The following is a 21,192-nucleotide window of genomic DNA, read 5'->3' on the forward strand; positions in this document are numbered from 1 at the left end:
GTGGCGGGCAGATTGTTTTTGATTTTTATCGATTGGATATGAGGCTGAGTCTTCAATTCGTTAGTTTATTGTCATTTATTCACAAAAAGAAATTAGAACGAGACTGTAAAGAATTTGTTTAGAATGTAGATTACTATATTGTTGAATAGAAAGGCGCTGGATTAAAGAAGGGCTGAAAAAAGGGATGGGATCGGCAGCTATATTCATTGATTATACACAATGTAGTGCACTATTTTAATTTTTTTTTGTCCATTTTTCCATTGCCAGTGGCACAAGATGGTGGGGGTCTTTGTTTTCGATATTGACGTGGGACCAGCGTTTATCAGAGATTTATGGATAACCTATGATGGATATGAAAAGGTTATGAATGTCCAGCTTGGGAATACCTATAAAAGAGTTATGTAAAATACTGTAATAAGCATTACTCATCCTTCCTGCTGCGCCAGTGCCACAGCTCCAGCACTCCGACGGTATTATCGTCATGTCCATCTTTCACAAAGTGGCTGCAGTCTATCATTAGCTTTAATTGTCTTGAGCCATACACCACTGAGGCCAGTGATTATCTGCAGGAATAACATGGGTAAAAGTCATGAGATGAACTGCAGAGAATTAGACAGATACCGGCAAGGACCACCAGAGCAACAGTACTGAAGCAGTGGAGGAATTAAAGGTTAAGGAATGTTATTTTTTCTTATTTTTTTATGTTCAACCCTTTCTTAATTTTTCAACCCAGCCTCTATGCCCACAAGAGAAGTCCATTGGTCCACACTCCATTCATGATGTAACACTTCCTCAAGTTTATTTTTAAGGAGCAGTTCTAGGTGGCGACGGCGGATGGAATTGCTCAGTTACGAAGTTGCTATGTCTACTGATAGTGGCCATGGCTGGGTACTGTACATCCGCCCCTTATTTATTTGAATAGGAGATGGCTGTGCAGCTTTCATCCGCGGTTACTATCAGTAGATGGAGCGCTTCCGTGACAGAACGGTTTTGGCCGCAGCCGGCGCTTAAAGGGAATCTGTCACCTCATTTTGTGCATATAAGCTGCGGCCACCACCATTAGGGGCTTATCTACAGCATTCTATAATGCTGTAGATAAGCCACCGATGTAAGCTGAAAGATAAGAAAATAAGTTAGATTATACTCACCCAGGGGCGATCCAGTGTGGTCAGGGTCCGATGGGCGTCGCAGGTGCGGGTCCAGCGCCTCCCATCTTCATACGATGATGTCCTCTTCCTTACTTCTGTCGTGGCTCCTGCGCAGGTGCAATTCTCTGCCCAGGAAAAGGTCAGTGAGGCCCGGCGCCTGCGCACTGCAGTACTTTGCTCTGCCCTCAACAGGGCAGATAATTACGCCTGCGCAGGAGCCGCGACAGAAGCAAGGAAGATGACGTCATCACATGAAGATGGGAGGCGCTGGACCCGGACCTGTGACACCCATCGAACCCAAACTGCAACGGACCGCCCCTGGGTGAGTATAATCTAACTTGTTTTTCTTATCCTTCAGGTTACATTGGGGGCTTATCTACAGCATTACAGAATGTGAATAATGAGGTAACAGATTCACTTTAAAGCAGCTGATTGGTGTGTGTATTGCACCCCGAACAGACATTGATGACCTATCAAAACGATAAGTCATCAAAATTAATGTAGTGGACAACCTCTTCAATATTTGGCTACCTACGTTTTGATATTCTTTTGTTATTCTTCCTAGATATTTATTAATAGATTGACAACTGGGTGTTGCCTGTTGGGAATCTGACCCCCCAACATTGTGACACTGTCCAATCACCCTTATACATGTGTGTATGTGGGACTGGGAATCTCTACTTGATAAGTGCTTCCAGCATTACATGATGCAGTCCATAGTCCTCCTTGTATTACAGTCCTGTGATCCATCAGTACAATTCCTTGTAGTCATTCTAGTTGTGACTGTCGAGGGCTCCTGAGTGCCTCGGGACACTTTATAGAGTATTATCTGCATATGCCATATTAGGGCCAAATTTGACAATCTCTGTGATATGGCTCCAAATCTCGAGCTTTAGGTCCAAGACATGAGTAGATAATCATATTGCCGAATGACCGGTAAACACTTTTGGTGGGAACAACATCTTGGCTGGAAGTTTTCCTGGCTCGGATATGTGATATAATAGGAATAAATCTATACTAAACATTCAACTTAATTTCTTCTTTTTTTTTAATACAGGGTGAGATTCCGCTCATAATAAAGGCATAATGAACGGATTTGGTTTTGGGAAGTAACAGACGGTCTTTTTACGGCGTACATTTAGTCCTTTCTCACAAGCTGGAATTGTTCCCTGTGTTTATTTTTCTGTTGGGCTTATTTTTAACCGTTAACATTTGGAGAATCGTTAGGGAAGCAGTTTTATCTTTATGTGTTTTCCTTATATTGATTGTTATTTCGAGGTCGAAAAAAGCTGAATGCTGTGAATTTGTTTGCCGCGACATGTTGTCCAAATGATTTCGACTTCTGATATTGCCGGGGAATATTGTTGCCATGGTATGAAAATAACCTCTGCTCTTGAAGTCGATCGGATGTTAAACAAGACAAGATCAACATTGGGGATTTCACTTAGGGCAATGCCGACGAATGTGCACTCACTGGAAAGAATGGCGGTTAAGATGTTGGAATTACAACATGTTATAATGACACTTTTGAAAACTCCAAACATTCTTTGTAGGATCACAAAATCGTTGCTATGGTACTGATACGCCTGGCGAGCAGTGGAATTTGTGTATAATTAACACAACAGTCTTTTTTTGTCTTTATTTTTTTTTCTTTTTTCGTTTTTTTGCATCAACTTTTCAAATCTATTTTTTATACATTTCTATATGAATATCAGTCATTTAAAGAGAATCTGTCACCAGGACCAAAGTTCTCTTGTTTTATTCCAGCTGCTCCTATGAGTATTCAGCTTTTTATTTTTTTTAAATCCGCCATACGGTTCCAGAGGTATGAGCCTTTTTACCTAGTGCTAATTTCTCTGGTCTTTACCAAAGGGGCGGTGCTTACAGGGTAATTATGAAGAGCAACCTAAAGTCACGCCCCCAAAGAGCCTATGTGCTCTGCCTCTTTGTAAAGACTGTAAAAATTTGCACTGAATGAAAGGGTCCATTTTTCTGAAACCATAGGGTAGATTTAAAAAAATAAAAATAAGTACAAAATGGTCTACTTTTGACCTGGTGACAGGTCCTATTTAAGTATATCTAAATAATTGTGTCATTAAATATAATTTTGATCATGGTAATACGGTGGGATAAACTGTTAACCTATAAATTCTTTGAAACATGTAAAATAATAGCATAAACAAAAGGAAAAATAGAAAAATGGTTTAAACTTTAAGGCCATGTTCACATGCTGCATTTTTGCATCTTTTTAATTTTTTTGTGCTACTAAGCTGCTTTTTACAGTATCAGCAAAATTTATGAAAATTTACAAACCTCATCCACACGCTTGTTTTTATTTCCTGACTGAAATGAAAAACTGCTTCTTTTTAGAAAAATGTCACATGTCAATTATTTTGTCGTTTTTGCAGCATTTTTTTTTAAATGCATTTTTGGTGAATTGAATTATTTTTTATTAAAGATGTAATGTAGACAAATTACACATATAATCAAAAGAAGCAGCAAAAATGCAGCAAAAACTCAGCAACTTTGTAAGCAGCTTTTCACTGACAATAGAGCAGGTTTGGGCTGCAGAAAAATATGCACAAAAGAAGAAAGATAGGAACATAGCATAAAAAACTATAAACTTCATGTATAGTTTTTTTTTTTTTAAATAAACATATTTCCAACCATAAAAGTTGGCCAAGAGTTAAGAAACATGATAGCTGCCGAAAAGATAAAATCATGCTGTTTGTGATAGCTTTAAAAATATTAATAGAAAAAAAATCAACTAAAAAAGGAATGTTATTACATAAAAATAAAAAAAATAAAAAAATAGAAAGGCTTCCAACCCGAGAAAACTATAATATTTCAATGTAAGAAAATAAAAAAAGAGAGAAAAGAAAGAATTATATCAGCTGCATGAGAAGAACCTTGAATTGTCCCCCTCATAATGACAGCGACCAACCCTATTATCGTCTTCCACTTTTTTTTTATCAAATCCCTATTTAGAGCTAATCAAAATCAGAATTACATATTTGATGAAACTCCGGCAATGATGACAATGTAACGTAATTGAAGTGATTAAACTTGGTGAAAAAAATATAGTTTTTAGTGAAGGACGTGTAAACAGAATAAGGTAAGAAGCCATGACAGTCCTTCACCCTTAATGAAAACAGCTATTACCCTGACAGAATAGGATATTATTTTATCATTGCTAAATGAAATCTGTCTGAATCTGTCCGGCTGGATTATCATGGTATCATAGTAAATAGAAGCCTTGCACATATAGTACATGGATTAGGTGACAACCAAGGACTGTATTTTGTAGTAAATCATCTAAATTAGTTCTTGCTCCTAGTTTAGTACGTATGGACTTTGTCAGCAATGTTACACTGTCTTGTTGTCAATCATATGATATATTGATAAATTTGGTGGCAGCTAGACAAAACGAGGTGAGTAAAATGTAAAGCTACTGTACCTTTTAAATACGGTAATTAATAATAAAAAAAAAACATTGTGATGCTTGTCACTACTCGTGGACAAGCCATGAGGCTTGGGTAGAAAAGAGGTCTGAGGTCAGATACCAAAAGGGCTCATCAAACAAAGGGGTAAGGCAAAAGGCATAGTCAGGTTACAGTCTGGGGTCAGAATTCCAAGGCCAGAGTGCATCAAGACAAAAGGGTAATACAAGCGAGTAGCCTGAGGCAGGCTTCTAGGGTTGCTGAGCGGTGATGGAAAAGATCCCATTCCATGAGCACTTCATCTCATTCACACAGTCCCTCACTACTTTCAAGGCCACACAGGAATCTGAAGACCTGTGGACTAAGAACACCTAGTGTTCGAAACGCGTTCAGCTGTATCATGGTCGTCCTTCCGTTTATTGGATATTGCTGATTTTTGACATGCAGTGTTTCCTCTTTTTTAAAATAATTTGGAATAAAAACTTTTGATTTTATATACTTTCCTGAGCTGGATTCCTCTTTCATTCTCATCGTTTCCAGAGAGCCTTGGCAGAAGCTCTTTCCGTGCTCGGACTGAATAAATCCCATGGAGATTACTCAAAAAGGGTGAGCTGAAATTTTGTGTGTGTTTAATCTGAAGACCTACCTCTTCCGACAAGCCTGCAACCTGCAGTAACCACCGATCCACCAAACCGCTGCACGACCAGCTCTACCCTCACCTACTGTATCCTCACCCATCCCTTGTAGATTGTGAGCCCTCGCGGGCAGGGTCCTCTCTCCTCCTGTACCAGTTGAGACTTGTATTGTTTAAGATTATTGTACTTGTTTTTTATCATGTATACCCCTCCTCACATGTAAAACTCCATGGAATAAATGGTGCTATAATAATAAATAATAATAATAGGCGAATCCAGAGTTCAGTAACATAAGATCATAATGTCTGAATTTAGAGCACTGAGCACAGACCACAAACCACACAGAGCTGAAATCTACGAATGGCAGCTATCTGGGACAGACAGCTAAGTTAAGTATCTGGGTAATCACTTGGAACAGGGAACACCTGGAGGAAGCCCAGCACCGCCCAGTCTCAGATTGGACAGCCAAGCTTTCATTCAAAATAATGACAGCACAGCCTGCCTCTGCACTAGATAGGACAACTGAGCTGTCAATCAATATACAGACAGCTCAGCATGCCCGTGACCTAGATTGGATGACTGAACTTTCAATCGAAATACAGACAGCTCAGCATGTCCCTGCCCTAGATTGGATGACTGAGCTGTCAGACACACTCAGAGGAATAATCGTGACAAATTAAAAAGCATAACATTATTTAATACAAATATTTTGATAATATGAGTCAAAAATATAAAGCAAAGTTGAAAATGCTGAAAATATTCAGTAGGCTTACTTGCCTATATCAACCCTTTCATTATATACTCTATATCATACTGATATATACTGTATATATATATATATATATATATAGTACAGACCAAAAGTTTGGACACGCCATCTCATTTAAAGATTTTTCTGTTTTTTCATGACTATGAAAATTGTACATTCACACTGAAGGCATCAAAACTATGAATTAACACGTGTGGAATTATAAACTTAACAAAAAAGTGTGAAACAACTGAAATTATGTCTTATATTCTAGGTTCTTCAAAGTAGCCACCTTTTGCTTTGATGACTGCTTTGCACACTCTTGGCATTCTCTTGATGAGCTTCAAGAGGTAGTCACCAGGAATGGTCATCCAACAATATTGAAGGAGTTCCCAGAGATGCTTAGCACTTGTTGGCCCTTTTGCCTTCACTCTGTGGTCCAGCTCACCCCAAACCATCTCGACTGGGTTCAGGTCTGGTGACTGTGGAGGCCAAGTCATCTGGCGTAGCACCCCATCACTCTCCTTCTTGGTCAAATAGCCCTTACACAGCCTGGAGGTGTGTTTGGGGTCATTGTCCTGTTGAAAAATAAATGATGGTCTAACTAAACGCAAACCGGATGGAATAGCATGCTGCTGCAAGATGCTGTGGTAGCCATGCTGGTTCAGTATGCCTTCAATTTTGAATAAATCCCCAACAGTGTCATCAGCAAAGCACCCCCACACCATCACACCTCCTCCTCCATGCTTTATGGAGGGAACCAGGCATGTAGAGTCCATCCGTTCACCTTTTCTGCGTCGCACAAAGACACGGTGGTTGGAACCAAAGATCTCAAATTTGGACTCATCAGACCAAAGTACAGATTTCCACTGGTCTAATGTCCAGTCCTTGTGTTCTTTTGGCCAAACAAGTCTCTTCTGCTTGTTACCTGTCCTTAGCAGTGGTTTCCTAGCAGCTATTTTACCAAGAAGGCCTGCTGCACAAAGTCTCCTCTTAACAGTTGTTGTAGAGGTGTGTCTGCTGCTAGAACTGTGTGTGGCATTGACCTGGTCTCTAATCTGAACTGCTATTAACCTGCGAATTTCTGAGGCTGGTGACTCAGATAAACGTATCCTCAGAAGCAGAGGTGACTCTTGGTCTTCCTTTCCTTTGGCGGTCCTCATGTGAGCCAGTTTCTTTGTAACGCTTGATGGTTTTTGCCACTGCACTTGGGGACACTTTCAAAGTTTGCCCAATTTTTTGGACTGACTGACCTTAATTTCTTAAAGTAATGATGGCCACTCATTTTTCTTTACTAAGCTTCTTTTTTCTTGCCATAATACAAATTCTAACAGTCTATTCAGTAGGACTATCAGCTGTGTATCCACCAGACTTCTGCTCAACACAACTGATGGTCCCAACAACATTTATAAGGCAAGAAATCCCACTTATTAAACCTGACAGGAAACACCTGTGAAGGGAAAACCATTCCCGATGACTACCTCTTGAAGCTCATCAAGAGAATGCCAAGAGAGTGCAAAGCAATCATCAAGCAAAAGGTAGCTACTTTGAAGAACCTAGAATATAAGACATAATTTCGGTTGTTTCACACTTTTTTGTTAAGTAACGTATAAAATTCCACGAGTTAATTCATAATTTTGATGCCTTCATTGTGAATATACTATATTCATAGTCATGAAAATACAGAAAAATATTTAAATGAGAAGGTGCGTCCAAACTTTTGGTCTGTACTGTATATGAATATATTGGCGCCTGGAATTCCCATGATATATACCTAAAAAGATCTAAAAAAAGGAAAGCAGCAATTGACATTAGATGATGATATAATGTATTATATATATTGTTTATTTTTAAGTTTACTTACATGTATAACCCCTGATAAATTTACAGCATAGGGGGAAATCAGATCAAAGTTATTTTTAAGTACGGTATTTTTAAGTGAAGCCGGAATAAAGCATGATAATGCACCAAGTTTACAGCAGCTCTGCTTTGTCGCTGCGTCGCCCTCTTTTTTATTGGCCATTGATTTCAGCTTTTTATGAGTGAGCCTTGATCATTAATTCAAGCCAAGTGAATTCATATAATTCCATTTGCATTTTTTGTATCACCTCGAGTAGGCCATTAATAAATATATAATCTGCTTAATAGGAGATATCACAAGCTGCGATTTTAATCCTAGCCTCTCTTCATAAAGGAAATGTTTTGTGTTCCAGCTGTGTTTTAATGGTCATTGGTAGAAAAGCACAAGCCATAAATAGGATTAGTTACTCTATGCTATGGTGATGTGATCGCTCGTATAAAATACAGATAAGTAATGACCTGAAAGTGGGGATTGTACATTATATTCTGGATAGAGAATTTTTTTTGGCTTAAAATGGATAATAGTGTCAGTAAATTCTTAGTTTCTTCCACCATTTTACTTTTATCAGTGTGTAGCACAACATATCCAACATTGCTGCCCTGACCCTATATTAAATATATTGACAACATTTTATCAATGCTCTATCCGGCACCCAAGACACGTACTCATCCGTCTGATCCCTTAACTATGCCCCTGGAGTTTTGGAGGGAAGGAGAACTGCACTTCCTCCAAATCAAAACTTTTTTTTATTTTTACAAAATTTATTTTTTATATAGCAATATCATATCATAGTTCACAACACTTTATGGGCTATAAATTTAGAACCTTCCTTAGGGGTGCACGCAAGTGGGGGTGCACGCTAGCGTCCCATAAGCAAAGCGTCACAGAAGATAAGCGTCGTGATACCGCAGTTATTCCATGGCAGTTAGTCAGGGCAGGAGTCAGGTAACCCACACTCTGCACTCTCCTCTATCCATGTGCTTTATTCCTATCCTCCTATGTTCCCTTGCAATCCACATCCACCGCCCAATCCCCCCTCCATCACGACTCATATACATCAGCTCCTCTCTCCTTCCCTCTCCCATGTACAGCTCCCATGCACTTCTCACCTTCCTGAAAAACCTCAGTCCATCTTACCCAAACAGACTGCATAAAAAAACTTCATACAATCCCAAAAGCTACTTGCTTTTTATCTTCCTACTCCTGCTGATATCAGGAGACATCTCCCCAAACCCCGGTCCACCATCCACCAACCTCAACCCCTACCCTACATCGAAACCTTAATAATCTTACTAATATTATTTGCACTCCATCTCCTCCTTCTTTTAATTGTGCCCTTTGGAATCCACGGTCTGTATGTAACAAGCTTCCTTTCCTGCACAATTACTTTCTGAAAAACTCTCTGAATCTGCTGGCCCTCACGGAAACCTGGATTCAGGATTCTGACACTGTCTCTCCTGCTGCCATTACCCATGGTGGCTTACAATTCTCCCATTCCCCGAGACCAACAAACAGACCTGGTGGTGGAGTTGGCATACTCCTGTCCCCACAATGCACTTTCCAGGTCATCCCCTCAGTTCCATCACTCTCATTCCCTTCTTTTGAGGTCCACACAATCAGGCTCTTTCGTCCCCTCTCCCTCAGAGTAGCGGTCATATACCGGCCCCCAGGCTCACCCACCCGCTTCCTGGACCATTTCTCAGCCTGGCTGCCGCACTTCATGTCCTCAGAACTACCAACCCTTATCCTGGGAGACTTCAACATCCCCATTAACAGCCCCACTTCCACATCTGCATCCCAGCTTCTGTCACTAACCACTTCTCTCGGCCTCTCACAGCTCTCAACCTCTGAAACACACAAAGACGGTAACACCCTGGACCTGGTTTTTGCCCGGCTCTGCTCAATCTCCTACCTAGATAACTCACCGCTTCCCCTCTCTGACCACAACATTCTCTCCTTCACACTCACATATCCTCGCTCACCCCAGCACCCTCCTACACACCATTCAGTCAGAAATCTACAAGCCATTAACCCTCTTACACTTTCAGACTCCCTACGCTCATCATTGTCCCCAATCTCTTCCTTTTCCTGTCCTGATCTGGCTGTACATCACTTCAATGACACTCTTAGAAGCACCCTTGACCAAGTAGCTCCCCTCACCCTCAGAACCTCCAAACACAGAATAAAACAGCCCTGGCTTACATCGCAAACCCGATTTCTCCAGCGATGCTCTAGGTGTGCTGAACGCTTATGGAGGAAAACACGCACACCAGAAGACTTCATACACTTCAAATTTATGTTAAGGACCTATAACTTTGCCCTTCACTTTGCTAAACAGACCTACTTTACCACCCTGATCTCCTCACTATCCAACAACCCCAAGAAACTTTTTGACACCTTTCACTCCCTCCTCAGGCCAAAAGCACAAGCCCCTATCACAGATATTTGTGCTTGTGACCTGGCCTCCCACTTTATAGAGAAAATAGACAATATCCGTCAGGAAATCCGCTCCCAACAACTAAGTTCAGTGACTCCCATCCCTCCCCTCATTGCCCCTGGCTCACTCTCCACATTCGATCCCATCACAGAAGAAGAAGTCTCCAAGCTCCTCTCCTCTTCTCGTCCGACTACATGCACTACTGACCCCATTCCCTCACATCTCCTCCAGTCTCTCTCTCCAGTTGTCACAAGTCACCTAACTACAATCTTTAATCTCTCCCTCTCCTCTGGCATTTTCCCCTCCTCCTTCAAACACTCTATCATTACTCCATTACTAAAGAAACCCACCCTCGACCCATCCTGCACAAACAACTACAGACCGGTCTCCAATCTCCCCTTCATCTCTAAACTCTTGGAGCGCCTGATATACTCCCGCCTTACCCGTTACCTCTCCACTCACTCCCTCCTAGACCCTTCACAGTCCGGTTTCCGCCCCCTACATTCGACAGAAACTGCACTCATCAAAGTGACCAATGACCTTCTGACAGCAAAACGTAATGGTGACCACTCTCTGCTCATTCTTCTCGACCTTTCTGCAGCTTTTGACACTGTTGAACACCCTCTCCTTCTCTCTAGGCTCCAGTCACTAGGCATTAAGGACACTGCTCTCTCCTGGTTCTCCTCCTATCTTTCTGACCGCTCCTTCAGTGTTCTGTTCTCTGGCTCCACTTCATCTCCTCTTCCTCTCACTGTTGGGGTACCTCAGGGTTCAGTCCTTGGCCCCCTTCTGTTCTCTCTCTACACGGCCCCAATTGGACAGACTATCAGCAGATTTGGCTTTCAGTACCATCTTTATGCCGACGACACACAACTATATACGTCACCCCCTGACCTTACCCCCGCTGTACTACAGAACGCCACTGACTGTCTGTCCGCAGTCTCCAACATCATGCCCGCTCTCTATCTGAAACTCAACCTCTCCAAAACTGAACTTCTTCTGCTCCCACCATCTACTAACCTCCCTAAATCTGACATTTCCCTCTCTGTGGGTGGCACCATAATAACACCCCGGCAGCAGGCGCGCTGTCTGGGTGTTATGTTTGACTCCGATCTCTCCTTCACCTCCCATATACAATCTCTTGCCCGCTCGTGCCGCTTACACCTAAAGAACATCTCTAGAATCCGCCCTTTTCTCACCATGGAGACAGCTAAAACCCTCACTGTCGCCCTGATCCACTCCCGCCTGGACTACTGTAATGCTCTATTAATTGGCCTCCCCCTCACTCGACTTTCCCCTCTCCAGTCCATCCTTAATGCAGCAGCCAGGGTCGTCCATCTGGCTAATCGTTACTCGGACGCGTCCGCTCTTCGCCAGTCGTTACACTGGCTGCCCATTCATTACAGGATACAATTCAAAGTACTTGTTCTCACCCACAAAGCTCTCCACAGTGCGGCACCCCCTTACATCTCCTCCCTCATTCCTGTCTATCAGCCTAACAGACCACTGCGCTCTGCAAATGACTTTCGATTAACCTCTGCACTAATCCGTACCTCCCACTCCCGACTCCAAGACTTCTCCCGTGCTGCGCCAATCCTCTGGAATGCTCTACCCCAAGATATTAGGACCATCCATAATTTGCATAGTTTTAGGCGCTCGCTCAAAACACATTTGTTCAGAGCGGCCTATCACGTTCACTAATCAAAGTTATGTTTGTGTGTGTGTAGCCCATTCACTATCCCCATCTATTCCCCACCCCCTGAAGATGGCTGGACCATGATTGTAAATACATCATTGTAAATACACACCTGTGCTTTGTATCTCCCCCACCTCATTGTAGATTGTAAGCTCTCACGAGCAGGGTCGTCTTATTTTGCTTTAATTATTGTATTGTTAACGTTGTTACTTATGACTTTTGTGTTTGAAACTGTTAAACTGTAAAGCGCTGCGGAATATGTTGGCGCTATATAAATAAAGATTATTATTATTATTATTATGGGCATTATCATCACTGTCCACATTGGGGCTCATAATCTAAACTGTAAAATGTGCTGTCCATAATTTTGTGAATACTCCACTCTCTGTTGGAGCACTGAGGTCTTTGGTAAGTTGGACTTCAAGATGTAGCAGGTGACTTGTCATTAGATTTTTTTTTTTGCACTGTGATAAATCACCAAATCATTATTCATTAATAATATTACAATTGAAAAAAGTCACATGTCTATCACATCTATCAGATTCATCTGAGTGACTTGAGATGATAAAGAGAAGTACAACATGTACAACCATAATACATGAGTCAATGTGTCCAAAAGGAACACATTTTTTTCTCCTGATCCTGAACGTCGGTCGACTGGATCAAAATTCAGAACAATTATTTAAAAAAAAAACTTGTCCGCACGATTTTGTGTTGTGAAGTAAAGACACGACTGTAATGCTGATTACATTGATACCTTTGATGAACAAATCCGCTTTGTGGTTCTTCTTTAATCACCATTTGAAATTTTCTTAGATTTCGGTGCACAGGGGCCGGATTGTGCACTGGGACATCTCACCCGTTTAGGGTTCCCCGGCCCCTCTGTTGCATCCGGTCTGTGAATGACAGGTCACTACTTTTTTAGTGGTTCCACGCTTTTGTTTGAAATCTTCAAACACAAGAGGCAAGCGGAGGGGCTGAGGAATCGCAGACAGGGAGAAGAAGACCAAGTGCACAGTCCGACCCCCGTGCACCGAAATCTAATTACCAAAAAACTTCAAATAGTGATTAAAGAGGAACCACAAAGCGGATTTCTTCACCAAATGTATCAAAATGATCAATGTTACAGCGCCATTACAGCTATGTCTTTACTTTATATTACAAAATCGTGCTGATAAATTCTCTTTAAAATACAAATCTGCCAAATTCTCCCAATGGCAGATTTAGCATTGATATTTTAATGCTGATTCATATTTAATTAATCCATAGCATTTTGGAAGAGACACAGCACTTCCCTGTGAGTTATGGTTGCCAGTATAAGGCTCACAATTAGTAAAATTGCATCAAATGTATTAGTGCTGTCTGCCATCAGATGGCGCTTCACCAGCATTACACATTACACATTGCCAACTAGCAGCTCATCTGCAGCACATTGCTAATAAGTAGAATCTGAAAAATATGCAGCACAGTCTCTACGGACTTAAGGTGGAACTGTTTTAGAAAGTGACACCATGATACATAAGAAAGATATAAACTATAAGCGTCTCTCGGCTGCCATACTTCCATTCTCACAATTGCATTACGGGATGCTAGATGCCCCCCCTGTAACCCCTTAGAGGCATAGGTCACTGTTCGCCATTGCATCATAGGAGTTTAACTGATGCAATATAATAAATAACAATAATAATCTTTATTTTTATATAGCGCTAACATATTCCGCAGCGCTTTACCTGACCGCTCACGTGACCGCGACGTCATCGAAGGTCCTTCACTCTTTGCATTCTTAGGAACGGAGGCAGACGCTTGCAGCGGTGACAGCCAGAGTTTGTCGGAGGCGTGAGTATATCCATATTTTTTTATTTTTATTCTTTATTTTTTACATGAATATGGATCCCAGGGCCTGAAGGAGAGTCTCCTCTCCTCCAGACCCTTGGAACCATACGCACCGCGTAAGATGACTGGGAACACTTCCGATTCCGATTTCTGATATCGCAAAAATATCGGAACTCGGTATCGGAATTCCGATACAGCAAATATCGGCCGATACCCGATATTTGCAGTATCGGAATGCTCAACACTACTCGGCACCCATTGAGTATAGCGTGGGCTCAGATCGTGAGCTAGCGCTATACAAATTCAATTGACTTCTTCCATACATATACAGTTGATATTGTCAGAATAGGTCAGATGCAAGGGAGGAATGAGGCCATTCTGCATTGGTCCCCTTGCTCGCAGACCCCATTGCGGTCACTTGGCCTGACACCAATGGTGATACATAACATAAATTGTAATACTAAGCAATCACCCCCTCCATGACCCAGTAGGTTGTGAGTGGTTGACTTATCAGTATTTTGCACCTATGTTGCCGCCATCTTTAGTACATGGCACTTCCAGTGCATTAGATCTAAGACTTGGGCAAGTAAACACTGCTGCCCCTTTATTTTGCTATGCTAATTCTTGAATTTTTGGAGGATTTTTTATTCCTCTTTCTGTGGCTTTGCTTTTAGTTTTACAATCCCTACTTGATACGGGTCTCCTGACAATAGGCGAGTCACTGGTGATGCTTCTATGGGGCGTCAACGCAATCGGAAAATCTGTCAGTAAATGTTCAAATCCTTTGCAGCGCCCCCCAAAGGTAAAATAAAGAATTACACAGCGCTGGCTGAAAACAGTAGACACACTTTGTAACTCTAAACTTTGGCCAATGATGACAGTCATTTTCCTAATAGGGTGTCTGGAAAATTGGTGTAAACTGGACATATCTGCCCATCTCCAGTGTGAAGACCCCAAGAAACATTGAGGTTTTATCCAGTCAAACCCATGTTCTCAGTCTCGAGACGTCTTCATAGATCCTAAATGTGTATTTTTTCATGTGTTGTTTTCCGTCTCCTCAAATCACCTAATGATGTATGTGTGCAGCTAACGGCCTTCAGCAACAATCCTAATGGCCAGCGATAATTCTGTCGCCTGTACATTGTTGGCTATCTCTATTAGGAAGGATTCAAGTAGTTTCCCTATAATTGAATTACTGTTTAATCTAGAAATGAATGACCTGGGCATAGTAAGAGCACTTTACCAAACACTTCATATTCTTCCATCGATACTGCTTCCTCTTCATTCTGTAATATTGAAGTGCCAGCTGCTGCTGCTGATCCTACCACGGTGCTCCCGTCATTCCGGGCAGGAATCTCTCATGCTGTATCCATGGGCACATTAAATGTACTTTCATATTGTCCAAAGATCACTAGTAGGGGGTGAGGAAAATCCAGGAGGCTGGAGCAGTTAATGGGGGCATAAAGGGTAAACATTGCATAAGTTGTTATTTCATAAATCAACAGTACACATGAATATACCTTTCCGAATAAATCTGCTTCTTTCTCCGCCAGGACTGATCTTTCATTTTGAAAATTCTCAATTCACAGGTAAAATCTGTATCCAGTGAAGACTGATTGTTTCATTACAGAGATAGGAAATGACAGTTGGTGCTGATAAGATTCTATGTAGATGGGAGGAGAGGGGCAGGGAGGAGCCAGAAGCAGAGCTCCTCCTCCTCCCTTCTACATAGAATCTTATAACAAGCAACTGCCATCTCCTGTCACAGTAATTCAACAATCTGTCTTCACTGAATACAGATTTTATCCAGGAGTTGAGAATTTTCAAAATGAAAAATCAGTCCGGGAGGAGAAAGAAGCAGATTTCTCTGATAAGATATATTACAAAGTTTATAATTCTTACATATACTTTTGATTTATTTAAAAATAAAAGTTATGGTTACTCGGTAAATGTTGCCATTGAATCTAGGAGTATAAAAACAGCTGCTCCATCATATTCTATGTCCTTGAAGTGGGAAGCTCACTGACATCATGTATGGTATAGAAATACAACATAGATTTTATATTTCTATATAGGAACCTGGCCTAACTACGATTGCAGTAAGATTTCCTTCAGATTAAGTACTATAAGTCCATTTCTTAAAGTGATAATGCTCCAACTATCCACAGCATGCACGGTAAATAAATGTTTGATTGTTTGGAAATCTGGCTACTGAGACCTTCCACTGATGCCAAGACAGAGGGTTACAACCTCTCTCTCTCTGTATATATATAGTTTTATGAAAAAAATTTTTTTGAGAAAATTTTTATGAAAAAATATTTTTGAGTAGTATGATTCATATCGAATATTTGTCTGTGTTTTCACATGGCCTAGATTCATGTACATGTGCTGCTGTGTTTCTTTATATCTATATGATACAGCTTGCAGCTTGCATGTGTTCACATTGGGAGTGCTGGTTGGTTTTTTTTTTCTCTTTGTTTAGTGTATGGATGTGGCTGCATCCAGACTGATCTTGCACTCCTCCCATTGACCTTGCAGGTGGTGGTAATCATCTCTACTTGCCCATAAATTGTAGGTTTAGCCCAGAGTGACATGTTTGTCCTAAGTTGTAGGCTGGTGGCCCAAGAGTGGCATGTACAGTAGAGTTAGGACCCATCAGAGGGAGATCACCTTGCCGTGGTTGATGGGCACACATGAATTGGCCAATTTATGCGCTAAGAATCTTCATTTTATCTATAACTGTAAGTTTTATGAAAAAAATTTTTTTGAGAAAATTTTTATGAAAAAATATTTTTGAGTAGTATGATTCATATCGAATATTTGTCTGTTTTCACATGGCCTAGATTCATGTACATGTGCTGCTGTGTTTCTTTATATCTATCTATATATATATATATATATATATATATATATATATTGCAGCCCTCCTTCTCGAAATCAGTGGAAGGTCTCAGTATCCTGATCTCCAAACAATCAAACATGTGTTTTTCATCTATGCTACGTGTGTGTGTGTGTATATATATATATATATATATATATATATATATATATATATATATATATATACATATATAGTACATTTTCTACTTCATTTTCTACAGCTAGAATGTAAATAGTGGCCTTTTATGAAGCCCAGCCTGTGGCTGAGCTTCACAGGACTACCATGAAAGAAGAGATGGGGCCTTCAGCTGCCATAGTAAGCCATTAGTGCCCCCGGATTGTTTCATGGGAGGCCGATTGAGAACTAGAACACATGAGCATCAGCAACCGGTCCATTTAAATGCTGCTATCAGAGAATGACAGTGGCATTTATAAGGTTAACAGCAGTGGTCAGAGCGCATTTCCAGCTGCTACTGTCAGGTACTGGATATGTGATATGGAACATCTAGTGCTTGGGGAAAGATAAACAATATATATATATATATATATATATAGTGGTGTACATAAATTATTCTTATGTGTATACATATATACTGTATGCAGCTTATGTGCACCACTTTATGTTACATAGGGAAACATTTCCTATTTATTACTGGGGCAAAATTCCTGCCGCACTTCACACCAGAAACAAATTCCCGCCAGAATCAAACGTGCCCAGAAGGAAAATCAGTATTTTTTTTATTATTCTGCATACTCAGACATAGCAAAACACTTATGTTATGTAAAGAAAAGTTTAGCATGGAGCCCCCTGCCATAACCCCATACACTGGCCGTGTATTAATGACTGACGCATGGTCACATTACTGTGTACTCCTCTTCTTTGATGGACTAACCGTCAGTACTTAAGGTGGTGCGCAGATTCCAGCCTCAGATCAGTGACTAATAGTCTGAGACCCCGGTAGCATCCATTATGCACCGTATGCCTTCCAGCATACTCATGCACTGCCCTTTATGCTCGGCCCCCTATACAGTCTACGGTATAAGTCTTCCCACCAGCTTCTATTCACTGTAGGACAACTCGTCTTCTAGTTATGTGCTGAGGATAGGTACTAAATTAAATTCTTTGGATTACTTTTTTCTTCTAGCATTCAATCCTTTCATTCCTATGTTTAGCTAATCTGCTTGCCTTTTCACTATAATATTCTTGTAAATGTAAAGAATATATTCCTTTTGGCTGTGTAAAATATAAGCCATCTTACTAATCAATTTACATATATTTATTCAGGTGGCTGATCATGCAGAACGAAGCAAAATTAGTTTGGGTTCTACCATGTTTGTGTTTCCATTGCCTTCGCTGAAGCAGGGAAAAAGTTTACAAGGGAAGTATAGAGAGAAATGATGGCCAATCGATGGGAAAGTAAAGTATTTATCACCTGTGACCCTCAGGGTTTGTTAATGATATGCTCGTGCTTCGGGGCGGCCTGTGGGGGTCTTCATGTGGTGCTCTGGTTAGATATTCATAATGCAGAATGCTGACTGGTCACTGATCCCTCACTGACCTGCCCCCTAGTTTACATAATGAATATTACATACATATATACGCTTTAGAAAAATCCCCTGTTGCAGCATGATTGCATATATAATGTGTATTATACTCAATTCTTTGATGTTATCCTTAAGTTCCTAAAAAAAAATCAGTTTGAAAATGGCGCTGGCAGTGCCAGCGCAGTAGCAACTATCGGTGATCTGATAGCTGCTTCTGCGCCGGCTCCAGCGGCACCAGCTTGTTAGAAAAAATTCTCCTCCAAGATGGCGGTGACTGCGCCAGTGCATGTACAGTAACAGTATCGGATTACTGATAGCTGCTATTGTGCAGGCGCTAGCGGCAACATCTTGTAGGACTAATTTTTTTTCCTCTCCTCCAAGATGGCGCCACTGGCGCCTGCGCAATAGCAGCTATCAGTGATCTGATAGCTGTTATTGTGCATACACCGGCGGTGCCATCTTTGAGGAGGAGTTTTTTTTCTCTAGCAAGATGACGCCGCCGGCGCCTGCACAGTAGCAGCTATCAAATCATGGTGCAACCTTTATCATTTTTCAAGTTATATGCTTTTTTCTTTTTCTTGGCATCTGTTCACACTAGCTTGGATGTGCTGGTCTTTTTTTTTCTTTTTGCATCAAACCCTTTTTGAACATGTTCACTCCCACTTCCATCAGCCACAGGTGAATTTAAGCAGCTGATCCATTCCTGACCAATAAATTGTAGGCTTTTTTGCCCAGGAGAGGTAACATATGAGGACAGGGACAAAACTTTTGAAGGACACCTTGACATGGCAGTTGGGCTCACACATTTTGGCCAATCCATGCGCTAAGTACCTTCTTTTTTACTGTATTTTTCATAGCAATTTTGCAGATGAATATTTCATAAATGGCACTTTTTTTCTTCTTTTTTTCCCCATTTTCTACGGCAGTAATGCAGTTTCAAAGTTCTAGAGTAATAATTCTGGGTAAATCATGGTGCCACCAGTGTCAAAACACTAAACTATTCGGACTTATTTTTACTAATGCTAATGGATGGAGTATCCTTAGTCCAGATAGCAAATAGATGAGCCAAATTTATTTCTCCGTGCAATAGATTTGACACCTCCTTGCTAGAATTAGGCATCATTACTCTTAGTTGGCTTATTTTAGAACATTACTTTGCAAGAAAACTGGCACATAACAATTATAATTTTGCTGCAATTAGGACTCCAACTAGTCATAACTAATTTCAAGCTAAAAAAATGAAAACATTGATGTGCGGCGCATGTATAAGCATGTAACAAAAATATATCAAAAAAGGTTGCACAAGATTTTCAGTACAAGCTATGACAGAGGACATAATGAATATGAATCATGCTCTTGTTCTGTCACAGCCGGCCTGCCGTCATGTTTTGGGGATCCTTTATGATGACCTTATTGCGAATTCTTAAAATCCGGCAAGTGTGTCTACAGCAGCTCTGACCATGTGGATAAACATCATAGCGACTCCTCTGATTGACGCATACACTTGTCGGCTCTTTTCCCCTTTCCGATAAAAGTGTAATAAAATATTCATATAAAACCCTTCTTCAGGCCATAGTAATGGACCTTTTACAGCTTGATTTCCTCCTGTTGTACTCAGATATGCAGAAAACGATGCCCTTCCTTCTACTTTCCACTAGTTTGGCATTGTCATATTTTTCCAGTACCGACTCTTTGACTTTTTCCCTTCTAACAGCTTCCTCTCAGCACCTGAGTCGCCTGATAGCTGAACAGCGAGAAAATTTGTTTCCTATTCAGCTCAAACACATAATAAATCTATCTCCTTCCTTTCAAGGCCTGTATTATGGATCATCTCTTTATCTTCAGGTCACAGAATAACTGAAGAGCAACTGAAAGAAACAGAAAGTACAAAAACATGTCAACAATAAAAAACCCGCTCTTCTCCGTCTACCAATCTCCCGCTCGCCACCTTTCTCACGTTCTCTCCTTTCTTATTCTTTCTTTTGTAACCATTTACCATTCTCTGTCTGCTGCTCGACCTCTGTGACACTATGAGCCAAATGGTGGAATACGAGCAGAGGTGAATCTAGGTTTTCTAGTAACAAGTAAAGCATAACCCGGCACTCAACTTTAGCGGTGAAAAAATTGAAAGGATTTATTTATCCCAATGTAAGCCAGACGTTTCGGTCCCAATCCGGGACCTTCATCAATGACGTATGAAGAGATAAGGTGTGATTATAGACGGCCGTGCAAGCCAGTAATGGGGGTTAGAATGTCTTAGAGAAATTCCCAATAAGGATGGGGACATAGCCTGTGTCCTTGTTACCGCGGTATCCACACAGCATTGTGAGTGAGTAATGTCAGCAGCATGATCACATGATCTGATCACACTGCTCGTGTCGCTCTTACCTGGCAGTCAGAGCCTCAGTTGTACCCATCATTGCCCTCTTCACCACCTCCATCATTGCCTTCTCCACCACCACTATCATTGCTTTCTCCCCCACCACCCCATATCATTGCCCATTCCACCACCTCTATCATTTCCTCCTCCTCCACAACCCCATCATTGTCTTTTCCCCACCACTCCCATCATTGCCCATTCCACCACCTGCACCATTTCCTCCTCTCCCACCACCCCCATTATTGCCCTTTCCACAACCACCATCATTACATTCTCTCCCACCACCTCATCATTGTTCTTTCCACCACCGCCATCATTGCTTTCTCCACCACCATCCCATCATTGCCCTCTCCATCATCCCATCATTGCCCTTTCCACCACCTCCATCACAGCCTTCTCCACCACCCCCATAATTTCCTCCTCCTCCACCATCATTGCCTTTACTACCACCACCATTCTTGCCCATTCCACCACCTCCATCATTGTCTTTTCCACCACCACCATCCTTGCCTATTCCACCACCTCCATCATTTCCTCCCCCCTCCACCCCTCATTATTGCCCTTTCCACCACCTCCATCATTTCCTCCT

At 41.3% G+C, this 21,192-nt stretch overlaps 1 protein-coding gene across 8 annotated transcripts in view; it reads right to left on the bottom strand.

Moving 5' to 3' along the window:
- The window catches only part of CAMTA1 (calmodulin binding transcription activator 1), a 2,164,810-nt gene that overhangs the window by 635,618 nt on the left and 1,508,000 nt on the right, over positions 1 to 21,192 (bottom strand). The window lies entirely within an intron of this gene.

This window comes from Ranitomeya imitator, chromosome 10, assembly GCF_032444005.1.
Source record: "Ranitomeya imitator isolate aRanImi1 chromosome 10, aRanImi1.pri, whole genome shotgun sequence".
Lineage (NCBI taxonomy): Eukaryota > Metazoa > Chordata > Amphibia > Anura > Dendrobatidae > Ranitomeya > Ranitomeya imitator.